The sequence below is a fragment of the Bos grunniens genome, chromosome 1 (assembly GCF_055505025.1).
Source record: "Bos grunniens cultivar Pamir isolate PY7600 chromosome 1, Bosgru_T2T1.0, whole genome shotgun sequence".
Lineage (NCBI taxonomy): Eukaryota > Metazoa > Chordata > Mammalia > Artiodactyla > Bovidae > Bos > Bos grunniens.
In genome coordinates, this window is record NC_141165.1 from 39061579 (window position 1) to 39077327 (window position 15749).

A 15749-nucleotide genomic window follows, 5' to 3' on the forward strand; every position below is an offset into this window, starting at 1 on the left:
CAGACAGAGGAGCCTGGCGGGCTATAGTCCACGGGGTCTCAAAGAGTCAGACACTACTGAGCGACTAACGAATACATTATAGGCACTCAACATGTATTTTTAAAATAAATGATTCAATCTCCATGCCAACAACTGTCACATTATATCTCCAGCTCTACTCCCTCTTCTGAGCTTCAAAACCATATGTTGAACTGACTGCTTGGCATTTGCATTTGGGTATTTGAAAGGAATCTCAACATTAGTATGACCAAAAATGAACTCCTGATGAAATGCTATTTCAGCAATGGCAATACTGTACTCCAAGTTGCAGAGGCCAGAATCTTGGGAATCACGGTTGATTCTGTTGCAATGAAAAGGAAAAAAGAGGAATACGTTTTTATTTTCCCTTTTCTGAGGACCATGAGCAGACCTGAACGTTCCTAGTTTTTTACTTTAATTGCCCCTAATTCTGCATGTCTGTAACTAAATTTGCTTTTCTGTCCCCTAAGTCTGCAGGAGCTACATTTACACCCATTATCCTTCAACTCTATGCTAAATACATCTTGTAACACACAGGTAAGTATGTTACCCTTAAAACATTTTCTTCTCCTTATAGTTCTTTTTTATGTATCAGAAAGGAGGCCTCAGAATGGTCAGACTCAGTTACTGGGCTACTGATGCTAGCTTATGACTGTTTTTGAGGCAATGCAAGATGAAAAAGACAAGATCCTAACACCTTTGTTCCTCATCACTGACTGCTGACTGTAAGCTCCCATCAAGCCCCTAGACTCCTCATGGACAGGGGACACAGTTCTTGAGGCATGAGCCTACTGTGTTCCCCTCTCCGCCAGCTGAGAATTAAAGCCACTTTTTTATTACCTCCAAACTCTGTCTCCATATTTTTTATTTGACTTTAGCTGGCTGAGAAAGCCAAGATTTTGGCCAGCAAAAATTTCTCCCCCTTCCTGCTGCTTTGTATCCAGTCCGTCAGCAAGTCACATCCATTCTTCTTCTACACCGTATTCTCAAAGGTCTACTGCTCACCTTCTCCACTGCTGAGACATGGCTGATGAGGCCTGAGCCATGTGAAGATCTGAGAGAGGAGCTTCTAGGGCATCAGGTATTAGCAAATGTGTAGGCTTTGCATTGAAAATGAACTTAGTCTGAAAGGACAGAACAGGAAGGATTGAAGGGGAGAGTGGTAGGAGATGAGGTCAGAGAGGGGGAGGGGGAGGGACATCTTGTGAAAATCCTTCTAGACTGTGATTAGATTTTGAATTTTATACTGGAGTTTTTTGAGGAGATCTCCTTAATGCTTGAAAGAATTGCTCTGGATCGCTGATGGTAATGACTAGAGGTGGGGACATGAGTAAGGGCCTCATGTCAGTCCTCTGGGCTAGAGATGATACTGGCTAGACTTTTTTCCTAGCTGTGGCTTTCTTCATGTTCTTGATTTACTATTTTCCCAATATTCTCTTGTTCCTGAATTCTTTTGAATTCACAAACATTTCTGTGTTGTGATATGATTCCACTTCTTTACTATTCAACGGATTTTTAGTTGCTGACAAAAGCTTCTCAGGGACTTCCCTGGTGGTCCAGTGGCTAAGACTCTACACTCCCAATGCAGGGTGCCCAGGTTCAATCCCTGGCCAAGGAACTAGACCCAACTGCAACTAAAATCTAGCTGCAACTAAAAAATCCCACATACCACAACTAAGACCTGTATAACCAAAGAAATAAATAAAAATCTTGTATCGAGAGGAAAAGCAAGTGTGACCTACATAAGTAGGACTATGTAAGTTGAAAGTGTTAGTTGCTCAGTCGTGTCCAGTTCTTTGCGACTCCATTGACTGTAGCCCACCAGGCTCCTCTGTCCATGGAATTCTTCAGGCAATAATATTGGACTGGGTTGCCATTCCCTTATCCAGGGGATCTTCCCAGCTCAGGGATCGAACCTGTGTCTCCTGCATTGGCAGGCAGATTCTTTACCATCTGAGCCACCAGGGAAGCAAGAATTGTGTAACCCACCTTCATATTCTTGAGTCTTATGAGCAAAAGTTTTTAGTCTACTTTCTAATTAGTCTACTTAGATCAATGCTGCTGCTGCTGCTAAGTCGCTTCAGTCGTGTCCAACTCTGTGTGACTCCATAGACGGCAGCCCATCAGGGTCTGCCGTCCTTGGGATTCTCCAGGCAAGAACACTGGAGTGGGTTGCCATTTTCTTCTCCAGTGCATAAAAGGGAAAAGGGAAAAGTGAAAATGAAGTCACTCAGTCATGTCCGACTCCTAGCAACCCCATGGACTGAGCCTACCAGGCTCCTCCGTCCATGGGATTTGCCAGGCAAGAGTACTGGAGTGGGTTGCCATTGCCTTCTCCGACTTAGATCAATACCAAAAGCTAATTCCTATGGGGCAGCCACAGCCCTTGATTTCCTGACTGTTCTCACTACTCTAAACCACAACTGAAATGGCCAAATAATTTATTGATAGATATTGCCCAATTTACTACTATAGAGGTTGGGCAGTATTTGGAAACTCAGATGGTAAAGAATCTGCCCACCATGTGGGAGACACAGTTTCAATTCCTGGGTTGAGAAGATCCCCTGGAGAAGGGAATGTCAACCTACTCCAGTATTCTTGCCTGGAGAATTCCATGGACAGAGGAGCTTGGGGGGTTACAGTCCATGGGGTGACAAAGAGTTGGACACTGAGTAACTAACACACACATGCACACACACTCCAGGACAATACAAATGCTAACTCACTTAATGTTCAAAAGAATTCTAAGAGGTATGTATTATTATGATATTATTTGCTGAGGTGGAAACTGAGACTCAGTCAAGTCACAGTCTTTGCTCAAAGTCATGCTATAAATAGGTGGGGGAGGGAGATGTCTGATGCCCAAGGCTACATGTTTCCCTCCACCCACACTGCTTCCCAAACAAGCCTTCAGATTTGACATTTCCTGCTGATGAGAGTGACTACCCTGGTGAGCAGAGTATGTGGGTGGAGAGGAAAAATAATACTGGGAAATAGGAAGGAGGTCTGAAATTTATAACTTGGGTCGGATTGGATTTGGGGCAATTGAAGTTCAGAATATATTTTGCCAGGTACTCAGTTGTTGTTCTGTGTCTGACTCTTTTCCTATGCACAGCAGCACACCAGGTTTCCCTGTTCTCCACTATCTCCTGGAGTTTGCTCAAACTCCTGTCCTTTGAGTCATTGATCCTGTTAGGTATGTAGAATAGGGAAAAGGAGTCCAAAATGGCGGTGGCTAAAAGACAAGGAAGGTCAAAGGAAGGTCCGAGGACCAGAGTGAAGACTTCAGGCAGAACAAACAGAACAAACAGCACTCCTGGCTAAGCCCAATTTGCATAGGGCAGGCCCAGGTGGAGGAAAAAACATATAAAAGGAGGAGCCAAAGCGCTTTCTTTCAGACTCTCTCTCCCGTGTGCGTGCGCTCTTTTCTTTCTCTCTCTCTCACTTTCCTGCTATCTTCTAAATAAAATAGAGCTGTAACACTGATTTGCCTAAGAGCTGTAGCACGGTTTGTCCAAGACCCAAGAGCTGTGACGCACCGAGGGCTTAAATGTCCGTCGCTCCAAATCTTTGTTGTGACGAGACAAAGAATCGAGGAACATACACTCGCGTGAATCTATGGTGCTGTAACTCGGGTTTAACCTGGCTGAAACAACCTCTACGTGGAAGAGGCCAAGCACAACAGGAGCCCAACTCAGTGAAGCTCCCGCGCTAGAAGCGGAAGGCGAAGAAACCCAGTGCAGGGGAAGGCCCATCGTGCTGGAAACCGGGACAGCGAAAAACGAACTCAGCAGAAAGCTCACGCGGCCCAGTCTCAGATTCCAGAAGACCTCCGGTTAAGGTAAGAGATCCTCGCTCCTATGGCTGGAGGGACCTTTACAATCTCTAGTTTCTTGTTTCCTCAAACCTCCCGCTAACAGGCGGGCGGCAGGGGCACAATTGAGGGACTCTGGAGAGGCTACTCCTCAGCAAGTCCCAAAGGCGCTATCTGCTGAGCCCCAGTAGCTGTTACACAAGCCGGTGGGGGTTCTTCTGTCCTTTCTCTTCTCTGTGCCAAAGATCAGACCAATGAAACTGTGAGCACCGGTCAGATATTTAGCAAATCTTCCAGTGGGCTATGAAGGGGATTCCTTGGCATGTTTTTCGCACTGCTTTTTCCTCCTGTCCTTCAGCCCTCTCCCAGGACTCAAGCCCAGCCAAAACTAATGAAACTCAGGCTCTGATGTCTCATTGCAAAAATTCATTGAGATAAGAGGTAGATTTGTTAGGATCCAGAGAGAAGCCACCCTTCAGGGTGTGAACCATTGCTGAGGGCAAGGGCTGCGGCCATGGAATTAGGCCTGGCTAGGTTTTGTGAGGGGATGGAATTCATATGCTAATGAGTGAGGAACAACCCAACCATTGGGGAACCACACACTTCTCCCTCTTCTGACCTTGTGCCTTGGAGCTGTCTTGCCACCTCTGGGTGTGTCTGTTGGCTTATAGACTGGGGATTAAGGTTTACTTGAATTTGACTTGTCATCTTGGACCCAATTGATTTTAATTGGTTTATGTCATTCTTTCAAAGTTTGTGCTCTGCCCCCTTCCCTCCTGTTTCATGCTCTTTTCCTGAGCCCCATCCAGACCCACAAGACTACCTCTACAATCTTCTGGAGAGACAACCAGAAAATAGCTGGCCTTGGGAGGGAAATACTCTATAATATCCAACCCCCTAATCCTACCCAATACTGATCACACTGGAGATCTTGGGGATGCCCAAACTCCAGTCCGGGGGGTCCCAGGAGGTCATCACGCCTTGACCTGCCTAGGGATCAGTCTTCAAAAGGTTGTCATGCCTCAACGTGTTCGGGGATCCTTTAGTCCCAGGGGTCCCAGGAGGTCGTCACGCCTCGACCTGCCCAGGGACCCAATCCTCGGGAGGCCGTCACGCCTCGACCTGCCCGGGGATTCGATCTCTAGGAGGCTGTCACACCTCAGCCTGCCTGGGGATCTGCACCCTGACCCGGAGACGCCTGGCTCTCAGGTTGCAACCGTTCTGGGTAGGATAAGCTTCAGAAAGACTCACCCCTAAGGAAGTCCACCCATGGAAACATAAAGAAGCCTATTACTTGTGGGACTGTGCCCAGTCTCAGCAATAACTCAGGAGCCCAATAAGAACCCCATTGCCTTTCTGGAGAGGCTAAAAGAGGCACTCCAAAAGTTTACCAACCTGGACTTAGACTCTTACGAGGGATGGGTGATTTTAAAGGACAAATTCCTGTCCCAATGTGCATCAGATATCAGAATTAAGTTACAGCAGCTACAACAGCAGGACCCTGCTGCCTCTTTAGATGAGATGGTCCAGACAGCCACCAATACCTTTTATAACAGGGAACAGGAGAAGGAGACCAAGGCCCAGGAGAAGGAGAGAAAGAGACAAGGCATGCCCAGATGCTGGCTGCCCTCCAGAGAAGCCCTATGGCAAACCCCAAGTCCTTGAGGGACAAGGCACAAGACAGATGCCTGATCTGTAGACAGGTGGGGCATTGGGCCAAAGAGTGTCCAAACCATGACAAGTCTAGAATGGCTTGCCACAAATGCCATCAACTGGGACATTGGGCGGCACTCTGCCCTTGGGACCCAAGAGTCTCAAGGTCAAGTGCCAAGCCTACCCTCACGATGGTTCAAGAGGACTGAAGTGGCCCGCTCCAGCCAGCCCGCCTGTCACAGATAACCATCACGGGGCTGGAGCCAAGGGTGCAACTGGATGTGGCAGGTAGGTCCGAGAATTTCTTGGTTGACACAGGGGCTACCTACTCTGTCTTGATCTCCTACTCCGGAGCCTTCTCCTCCCAAACCTGTACCATTTTGGGTGCTACAGGAAAAGCAACTACTAAAAGATTCACCCGAGCACTTCTTTGTTGCTGGGATGGACAAATATTCTCCCACCAGTTTCTGGTGGTCCCTGAGTGTCCTACCCCCTTATTGGGAAGAGATATACTCACTAAACTGGGGACTACCCTTGTGATGGGAAGTTTTTTAGCCCCTAGAGCTCTACAGCTCCTGGTTACTATTGAAGAACCCATTACACCTTCAATAGAGAGGGACCAAAAACTATGGGAAGACAAAATTAACCCCCAGGTGTGGGACCAGGGATTCCTGGGCGAGCCCACCAAGCTGAACCCGTCATCATTGTCCTCCGAGATCCCACTCGGTTTCCTAACCGGAAACAATATCCTCTCAAAAGAGAGGCTCGGGAGGGACCACAGCCTTTAATAAATAAATTCCTTGCTTGTGGGCTATTGGTCCCCACCAGTTCGCCATGTAACACCCCAATCCTCTCAGTAAAGAAAAAAGACGGAGCCTGGTGAATGGTTCAAGATCTCCGGATTATAAATGAAGCTGTAGTCCCCCTCCATCCCACAGTACCCAATCCCTATGTAATCTTGGGAGAAATCCCACCCAGTGCCAAATGGTTTACAGTCTTGGATCTCAAAGATGCATTTTTTTTGCATACCACTGGCTAAAGAATCCCAATACCTTTTTGCCTTTGAGTGGGAGGCCCCAGGAGAAAAACACCAACAGATGACTTGGACAGTATTACCTCAGGGGTTCAGAGATAGCCCCCACCTGTTTGGACAGGCCCATAGCCAGGATCTCCTAGATCTGGACCTGGGACCTAATGGGAAAATATTACAATATGTAGATGACCTACTAATCTGTTCTCCAGATGAGAAAAGTGCCCAACAACATGCAATTCAGGTTCTAAACTTCTTGGCAGAAAGGGGATATAAAGTCTCCCGTGCTAAGGCACAGATGGTCGAGACAAAGGTCACTTACCTGGGAGTTCAGATTACACACGGGTCCAGGAGGCTATCCTCTGATCGGGTACCAGGAATCCTCCAGTTGCCCTCCCCCACGACTCGAAAACAATTGCGAGCTTTCCTGGGGCTAACTGGTTATTGTAGAATCTGGATACCCAACTATGGTCTAATTGCCCAGCCTTTATATGAAAGCTTAAAGGGACGAGATGATTCAATCCTACTGATGTGGGGAACTCCTCAAAAGGAGGCAGAGGCTACACTAAAACAGGCCTTAACTCAGGCACCTGCCTTGAGGTTGCCGGACCCAGAAAAAGCATTCCAACTTTATGTCCATGAAAGAGGGAATAGCCTTGGGAGTGTTTACTCAAAGGTGGGGATCTGAGCCCCAGCCTACTTATCCAAGAGTCTAACTTGATCTAACTTCCCAAGATTGGCCCCCCTGCCTTTGAAATCTTGCGGCTATTGCAATCATGATAGAAGATGCTTTAAAACTCTCCTTTGGGGGCAAACTAACTATTTTTACCAGCCACCAAGTAAAACAACTCCTAAATGGGAGAGGCCATTTATGGATGTCTGATCAAAGAATCCTCAGATATCAAATAATGCTGATGGAAAATCCAGGCCTCACTATATCCCCTTGTGAGGTTCTTAACCCAGCCACCCTCCTACCTACCCCCGAGGGCTCTCTCCCGTTTCACTCTTGTCTAGAAACCTTGGAACACTGGACAAAACCCCGAGAGGGCTTGTCAGAAGATCCTCTGACCAATCCTGAGGAAATCTGGTACACTGATGGAAGCAGCTTTGTCTTGGATGGAAAAAGAAGAGCCGGGTATGCAGTAGTCTCCGATTTTGAGACCATAGAGGCTAAGCCTCTGCCACCAGGTACTTCAGCCCAATTAGCTGAGCTCATAGCCCTGACTCGAGCTTTAGAGCTGGGAAAAGGAAAAAGAATAGCCATTTACACTGACTCCAAGTATGCCTTTCTGGTGCTACATGCACATGTGGCTGTTTGGAAAGAAAGGGGCCACTTGACCACCCGAGGGTCCCCAATCAAATACGGTGATCAGATTCTTCGACTCTTGGAGGCAGTCCATCTGCCTACTGAGGTTTCAGTCTCCCATTGTAAAGGACACCAAAAAGGGAACACAGAAGTGGCACGAGGGAACCAAGCAGCTGATCAGGCAGCTAGGAGAGCAGCATTACAGAACCATGACCTAATAGGGATTGCCACCTTAGTTCCACAGACTAATTTGCCAGAAACTCCTTCATATACTGAAGGTGAGACTCTTAAAGCTAAGAGCGAGGGCTTTCAAGAAGATCGTATGGGGTGGTTCCAAAAGGAGGGACTCCTTTTTCTGCCTGGAAACCTCCAATGGAAGTTGGTTAACTCCTTACATGCCACTACTCATTTAGGGGAAAAGGCCCTCCAAAGAGTACTAGAAAGGTCCTTCAGAGGAACAGGCCTCCAAACAACTATAAGACAGGTGGTCTTCTCTTGTCCCACTTGCCAATTAAACAAACCCCTAGGAGCTCGAAGACCCCAGCTAGCCCAGCCCATCCAACGACGTGGGGCCTACCCAGGAGAGGACTGGCAGATGGACTTTACCCAGATGCCAGTTTCTCAAGGGTATAAATACATATTAGTTATGATAGATACATTCACAGGATGGATTGAAGGCTTTCTCACCCGGACTGAGAAGGCTGAGGAGGTGGTAAAAAAACTGCTCCATGAAATCATTCCAAGATTTGGTCTGCCCAGGTCATTACAAAGTGACAATGGAACATCATTTACTTCTAAGGTCACCCAAGGAGTCTCGAAAGCATTGGGCATTACCTATTATCTCCATTGTGCCTGGAGGCCTCAATCTTCAGGAAAAGTAGAAAGAGCCAATCAATTCTTAAAATCATAAAAAAGATAACCCAGGAGACCTCCCTGGGATGGAAGGAGGCTTTACCAATAGCTCTCCTCCACACCCGCATTGCCCCTAAGGAACACGTTGGTCTTAGTCCTTATGAGATGCTATGCGGGAGACCTTTTGTTTATGTCAATGACCTCTTCCTAGATCCAGAGGTTCAGACCCTCCAGTCTTATACCATGGCCATTGGGCAATTCCAACAGGATATACGCTTGTGGGGTATGAACCAGGACCCAAAAGATTCTAAAGAGTCAGCACTATATGCTCCAGGGACTCAAGTCCTAATTAAAGTCTGGAAAGATGGGTCCCCAAAGGCTCAACTCCAGCCCACATGGAAGGGCCTCTACCCTGTAATACTTTCTACCCCCACAGCAGTCAAGGTACCAGGACATGACTCCTGGATTCACTGCTCACGAGTCAAGCCATGGAAGAAAACAGAAGAGGACACTTGATACACCTGTGAGTCCCTGGGAGATCTCAGATACCTATTCAGGACTACAAATGAGTGTCATTCTAATGAACACCCCCAAAATCTGGTTTCTGGGGATAAAATTTCTCAGGATAACTCTAAAGAGCCAACACAGCTTGACAGAGACTGTACTCCAAAACAGACAGGAGATAGATCTTCTGATCCCCGAACAAGGAGGGACTTGAGCCTCCAGGGACTTGAGCCATCGTGGCCATGTGAATTTAAAATTGACTAATGTCCCTACTAGTCCTTGTTATGCTATATTGATGATGTTTATGATTATTCCATGTACTGTCAATTGTCTAACCTGTTTTGTCTCTGCCCAGGTCAACCAGGTACAACATGCAGTGCCAGTTCAACAAAGATATAAAACTACAGCCGACCATGGAAAATATCACACACCCTTGGACACTGCTATAAGGACTCTGAGGCTTGAGACTAGCAAGAGGGGGAGGCCCAATACCCCTCACCGTCCCAGTTCAGCAGGAAGTAGCCAGAAAGACCTCGACGCCCCTATTCCCAAAGAATTGGGCCTCCCATCTCTTGAGGGGGGAATGTTAGGTAGGTAGAATAGGGAAAAGGGGTCAAAAATCGTGGTGACTAAAAGACAAGGAAGGTCAAAGGGAGGTCCAAGGACCAGAGTGAAGACTGCAGGCAGAACAAACAGCACTCCTGGCTAAGCCCAATTTGCATAGGGCAGGCCCAGGTGGAGGAAAAAAACATATAAAAGGAGGAGCCAAAGCGCTCTCTCATAGACTCTCTCTCCCGCGTGTGTGCGCTCTTTTCTTTCTCTCTCTCTTTCTCCCACTCTCCTGCTATCTTCTAAATAAAATAGAGCTGTAACACTGATTTGCCTAAGAGCTGTAGCACGGTTTGTCCAAGACCTGAGGGCTCCAAATCTTTGTTGTGATGAGACAAAGAACCGAGGAACATACACTCGCGTGACAATCCCATCCAACCATCTCCCTCTGCCACCCCCTTCTCTTCTTGCTTTTCAATCTTTCCCACCATCAGGGTCTTTTCCAATGAGTTTGCTCTCCGCATCACATGGCCAGAGTATTGGAGCTTCAGCTTCAGCATCAGTCCTTCCAGTGAATATAAGGGTTGATTTCCTTTAGGATTGACTGATTGATTGGAGGGACTCTCAAGAGTCTTCTCTAGCACCACAATTCAAAAGCATCAATTCTTCCATGCTCAGTATTAATATATATATATAATATATTAGTATATAATTTTATATTAGTACTCATTACTAATATAAAAATATATTTCAAGTTTTCTTTAATATTTGACTTAAAAAAAAACTTTTAACCCATAAACTATTAGAAAGTCAAGACTACTAATGCCAATTCTAAAAAATAAAACAAAAACCAAGTTCTCTTCTGTAGTGATATGCATCTTGAATTTTAAAATCTTATCAATTTATTTAACTTCCCAGAGGCAGTTGTCCCTCCCATAAAGTGGAGATAACAGCAGCACCTCTGGGATGGATCTCACAGGGGAGTTGGGACATGGATGATAAGTACCACTAGGAACACATGAAGTGCTCTACAAGTATTAACTTCTTTCCACATTATATATACTAATCACATTGTATTTCAGTGATAGCACGGGAATTGTATTCTTTTTTTTTTATTAGAATAGGTCAAAAGTAGTTCATTGGCAACAAGCAAAATGTTTCCGTTCACCAGTTTCTAAGGTTAGAGTAACATGGCTGATCCAGACTCTACTGCTTCTACCCTTAATCCATAGACATCATTGGTCTATGAAAATCAATGAGGGAATGTAGGCAAAGGGGAAAGCTATAGAAACCTTCACTAAATCCTTAAAGAAGCAAGGGTGGGGATCTGGTAAGTAGTTGACTTTGTTTTCCTCTTACCCTGAATGGATTTTTGAGCAGAAGAGATTCCATGGAATTAAAAAATTGTTTTCGGAAAAGTCCTGGTGTTGAGGCATCTATCTGAATCCAGTGGGGAGGACTGAAAATGTTGCTTAGAAGGCTTTTGTAAGAAAGGTAGGCATAGTTCTTGTGCAGAGTGGGCTAGCTGATTAAGGGAGATCCAGAAATCCAGAGTCCTGTTACTGCCTCGTGTGGTTATAAAATCACAAGGGAGAACTTTGAAGTTCACAAGGGAAGTGCTTTGTTGAGAGGTGGGGAAGATAATGGGAAAAGTTGAACAAGTGTTTAGAAAGATAAAGGTTTATAAAAAACTTGTAGATATCCTTTGCTATAGGAAGGGTTTCCCTGGTGGTTTAGATGTTAAAAGAATCTGCCGGCAGTGCAGGACCTGGGTTTGATCCCTGAGTCGGGAAGATCCCCTGGAGAAGGAAATGGCAACCCACTCCAGGATCCTTGCCTGGAGAACTCCATGGACAGAGGAGCCTGGCGGGCTACAGTCCATTGGGTTACAAAGTCCATTGGGAGACAACTGAGTGAGTAACACCACACTACTCTTAATCACATGCTGTGTGTGTGTGCACAGCCACACCGACTCTTGGCGACCCCACGGACTGTAGCCCACCAGGCTCCTCTGTCCATGGAATTCTCCAGGCAAGAATCCTGGAGTGGGTTGCCATTTCCTTTTCCAGGGGGCTCTTCCTGACCAAGGGATCAAACCCATGTCTCCTGTCTCCTGCCCTGGCAGGCAGATTCAATAACAATAGCAAAAATTGGTGGGGACCCCCAAGGGAACTACAACGTATTTATAATGTTTCATCATGTTTTATTTTGATGGGAATGAGCAGGGGAGCCTCACCAACATTGTCTTTCTAGGAATATTGGTCCCAAGTTTGCTTACAAAGAAAACATTGGCAATAAACAACACGGTCCTACTGTATAGCATAGGATACAGCATATACAGCATAGCATGTATTCAATATCCTGTGATAAACCACAGTGGAAAAGAATATGAAAAAGAAAGTATATGTGTATATAAATATATTGTAAATCATTAAATCATTTACAATGTGTAAACATTGTAAATCAACTATGCCTCAATAAAATAAAATTTAAAAATAAATGAACTTAAAAATGTTACCCTAGCAATTATTATGGGCCATTTATTGATTACTTGTTAGGCAAATGGCCTGGTCTTCTTTACTGCCTCCTAGAGATGGGGGAGCCTGGTGGGCTGCCGTCTATGGGGTCGCACAGAGTCGGACATAAATGAAGCATCTTAGCAGTAGCAGTAGCAGAGGTTAAGACTACTTTGCGATTATATGGGGTTTCTGTCCTTTTGAAAGCAGCTTGACTTCTGTTATCTCACTTTATAAGCTTTGAAGGCTAGAGTAATGAATAGAGTCTTTAAAAACAATGAAAAGTTAACAATAACAACAAAAAAAGATTACAAACTGATTGTTTACAAAAACTACTTACAAGAACAACTCTTGACTGTGTTGATTGACAAAGAGTGAGCCTTCTGGTTAATCATTACTTTTTGTCTCTGTTGGGTGTGTTGAATAGTAATAATCAGAAAGAGCAAAGTTGAATAGATCTTTTAAGCTTCTTCAAGGAGCTGGAGCAAATCCAGAGAAAACTTCTGCTGAGGGATAAAGGATTTGTGTTCCAGATACAGTGAAACTTAGGCATCTGCCCTCTGGTGCCCAAGTGGTGAAGGACAAGGGTGACAATTCAAGGTGCCAATTGGTAAATGTGAAATTCTTTAACTATAGATTAGGTGTGGAGAGGGCATAGTGAAGGAGAATATGCTCAGTTTGAGGTAAAGACATTAAAATTCATGTTTTGGAAGGTCTCAAGGTTTAGAAAAACAATTAGTAACTTGAGTGTTCACATATTTTCTAAGCATTTGTTTCCTCCCAAGATTTATATCACTGTTAGTAAAACAAGTAACATTATTATCCTCATTTTGAAAAGAACAGAAATGATCATACCATCAAGATTCTATTTATACTGAAAAATAAGTGAATAGGGGAATCATATGAAACTTGGGTTTCTCTTACCTTGGGTGTGGGGTATCTCTTCATGGCTGCTCCAGCAAATCGCAGCCACTGCTCCTTACCTTGGACGAGGGGTATCTCCTCACCACCGCCCTTCCTGACCTTCAACGTGGGATAGCTCCTCTAGGCCCTCCTGCGCCCACGCAGCCACGGCTCCTTGGACATGAGGTAATGGGACTGGATGCCATGATCTTGGGTTTTTAATGTTGAGTATTAAGCCAACTTTTTCACTCTTCAATCAAAAGGTTCTTTAGTTCCTCCTGAGCAACTTCACTTTCTTTCACTTTTCCGCTTTCTGCCATAAGGGTGGTGTCATCTGCATATCTGAGGTTATTGATATTTCTTCCTGTAATCTTGATTCCAGGTTGTGCTTCATCCAGCCCAGCATTTCACATGATGTACTTTGCATATAAGTTAAATAAGCAGGGTGACAATATATAGCCTTGACGTACTCCTTATCAGGTCCTAGAGATTTTTTTAAAAGTCTATGTGACTATCAGATAATTCAAGGGCCTTCCAAAGTAACCTCATCCCCTGGAGAAGGGAATGGCAACCCACTCCAGTATTCTTGCTGGAGAAATCTGAGGACATAGGAGCCTGGCAGGGCTACAGTCCATGGGGTTTCAAAGAGTCAGACAGGACTGAATGACTAAACACTCCCTTCCAAAGTAGTCTCATACTCTCCCTACCTCCCCTTTTTTCATAATGACATCAAACTTGGAATTCAAGATCTCAAGGAAGTGGGATTGTTCTCTTGGAAGCAGATGAGAAAAAAGGAATTGAGGAAGAAAAGGAAGCAGATGGCAGGAAGTGAGAGATTATTGCCAACCACTCACTCAGCCATAAGGTTCCAGCCATAGGGCTGTTTTTATTCAGTTGCTCAGTTGTGTCCTATTCTTTGCAACCCCATGGACTGCAGCATGCCAGTCTTCCCTATCCTTCACTACCTCCCGGAGTTTGCACAAACTCATGTCCATTGGTGGGCTGCTGTCTATGGGGTTGCACAGAGTCGGACACGACTGAAGCGACTTAGCAGCAGCAGCAGCATGTCCATTGAGTCAGTGATGCCATCCAATCATCTCATCCTCTGTTGCCCCTTTCTCCTCCTGCCCTCAATCTTTTCCAGCATCAGGGTTTTTCCAGTGAGTCAGCCATAGGGTACGATGGGTCAATAACCTCTGCTCTCACCACCAGCTCAATAATTCCCTGGCCAGGGGGTGAAACTGGGCCCCCTGCATTGGGGTGGAGTGGAGTCCTAACCAATGGACTACAGGGAAGTCCCTCTATATTCTTGACTAATAAAAAAAGGAAAAAGAAAGCAGCATTTAATACTTCCCAATGGCATAAAAATCTGGTGAAAGTCATGGACAGTTACCTGCCCTGCCCCGCAAAGGGACACGTAATTTTACGTGCAGTTTCGGGAGCTTCATGGACACTGTGAAGCTCTCTAAAGATCCCAGGTGAAGAACATCAGTTTCCGTTTACTGTAAAAGAGTCCCCCTTCCTTACCTGGCCTTTTTAGCCTGGTTCTCTATCTCAGATACACAGAACTGTGAGGCTGGAAAGCATTTTTTTTTTCAATTGTACTACTGAGGCAACTAGACATAAAGAACTCACATGCTGGCCCCAAATCCTGGAGCGTGAAGAACAGAACTAGAGGCTCCACCAACATTTTTCACACTAACCTCATGCTGCCTCTGAATATTTTCCTGCACCTTTGAAGTCAATTAATACCAACTGCAAAACAGTCCCAAAACCCACTTCAAAAATACCTTCTTCATCGCACCTTATTCTCTCTACTCCCTTCCCTTTATTTACACTCATGCAATATTGGATTTTCTTGAAATGCAAGCAGGAAAAATACAATCGGAAACCAGACTGGAATTGAAAAAAATCAGTTCAGAATTACAAGTCTGTTTTAGCTACAGAGGTGTCTGTGCCTCTTTGTCAGGGTTCACTTTATGTTCAGCTGTGCTGTTTGCTCATTTGTGGAGAATCTTTGAGCTGGACCGGTGAACTAATACCTACGCACCTTGAGTAGAAAGTTGCGTTGAATCCTCTGGGGGCATTCTTGTAGCATTCTCCCCAATTCCTCTTCCAGTGCTGGACCATACATCACAATCGAGTGTAGAGTTTTTTAAATTATGCAAAGAGGTGAGCAGAGACAAGTCTGCTGCAGGATTACTGACCTTGGAGTCAGGCTTCTGGGCATGCAAACAGGGATGAGAATCGTGCTGTGATGCTATGTGCAAGGAATCAACATCATTACTAGTCATGGAAGCCGGGAGAATACTAAAGTTGTTTCATAGTTTGTGGTTCAGTAATATGTATATTTTGTTTTTGTTTTAAGGCAAGAAAATTTCAGAAGGAAAGTCTGGAAGGAATTTGGCAAATATAAACCATCCTGGGGTAATATTTAAAATATTCTATTTTTCTCCACTATTTAATTCCTAATGTAGTATGAACTTCTTGGTTTAGCTGGCACATGGTTTTAGGTAATAAACAATATATATTTCATGTATACATAATACCTATCTCATTTTCATTAATTTATATTATAAAAGTAATACATATATTTTATAAACT

At 44.9% G+C, this 15749-nt stretch overlaps 1 long non-coding RNA gene across 6 annotated transcripts; it reads left to right on the forward strand.

Annotated features, from left to right (window-relative positions):
• The first annotated feature begins 2796 nt into the window (after positions 1-2796).
• LOC147379292 (uncharacterized) lies at positions 2797-13550 on the forward strand. Of its 6 annotated transcripts, none has more exons than XR_015159140.1 (4): positions 2797-3859; positions 7502-7703; positions 9110-9196; positions 9533-13550. It is a non-coding gene; the product is annotated as an uncharacterized LOC147379292 (long non-coding RNA). The 6 variants fall into 6 exon arrangements; XR_015159116.1 differs by having other exon boundaries at positions 7530-7703; positions 9533-11144; XR_015159168.1 differs by having other exon boundaries at positions 7530-7650; positions 9533-11144.
• Positions 13551-15749: the final 2199 nt, after the last annotated feature.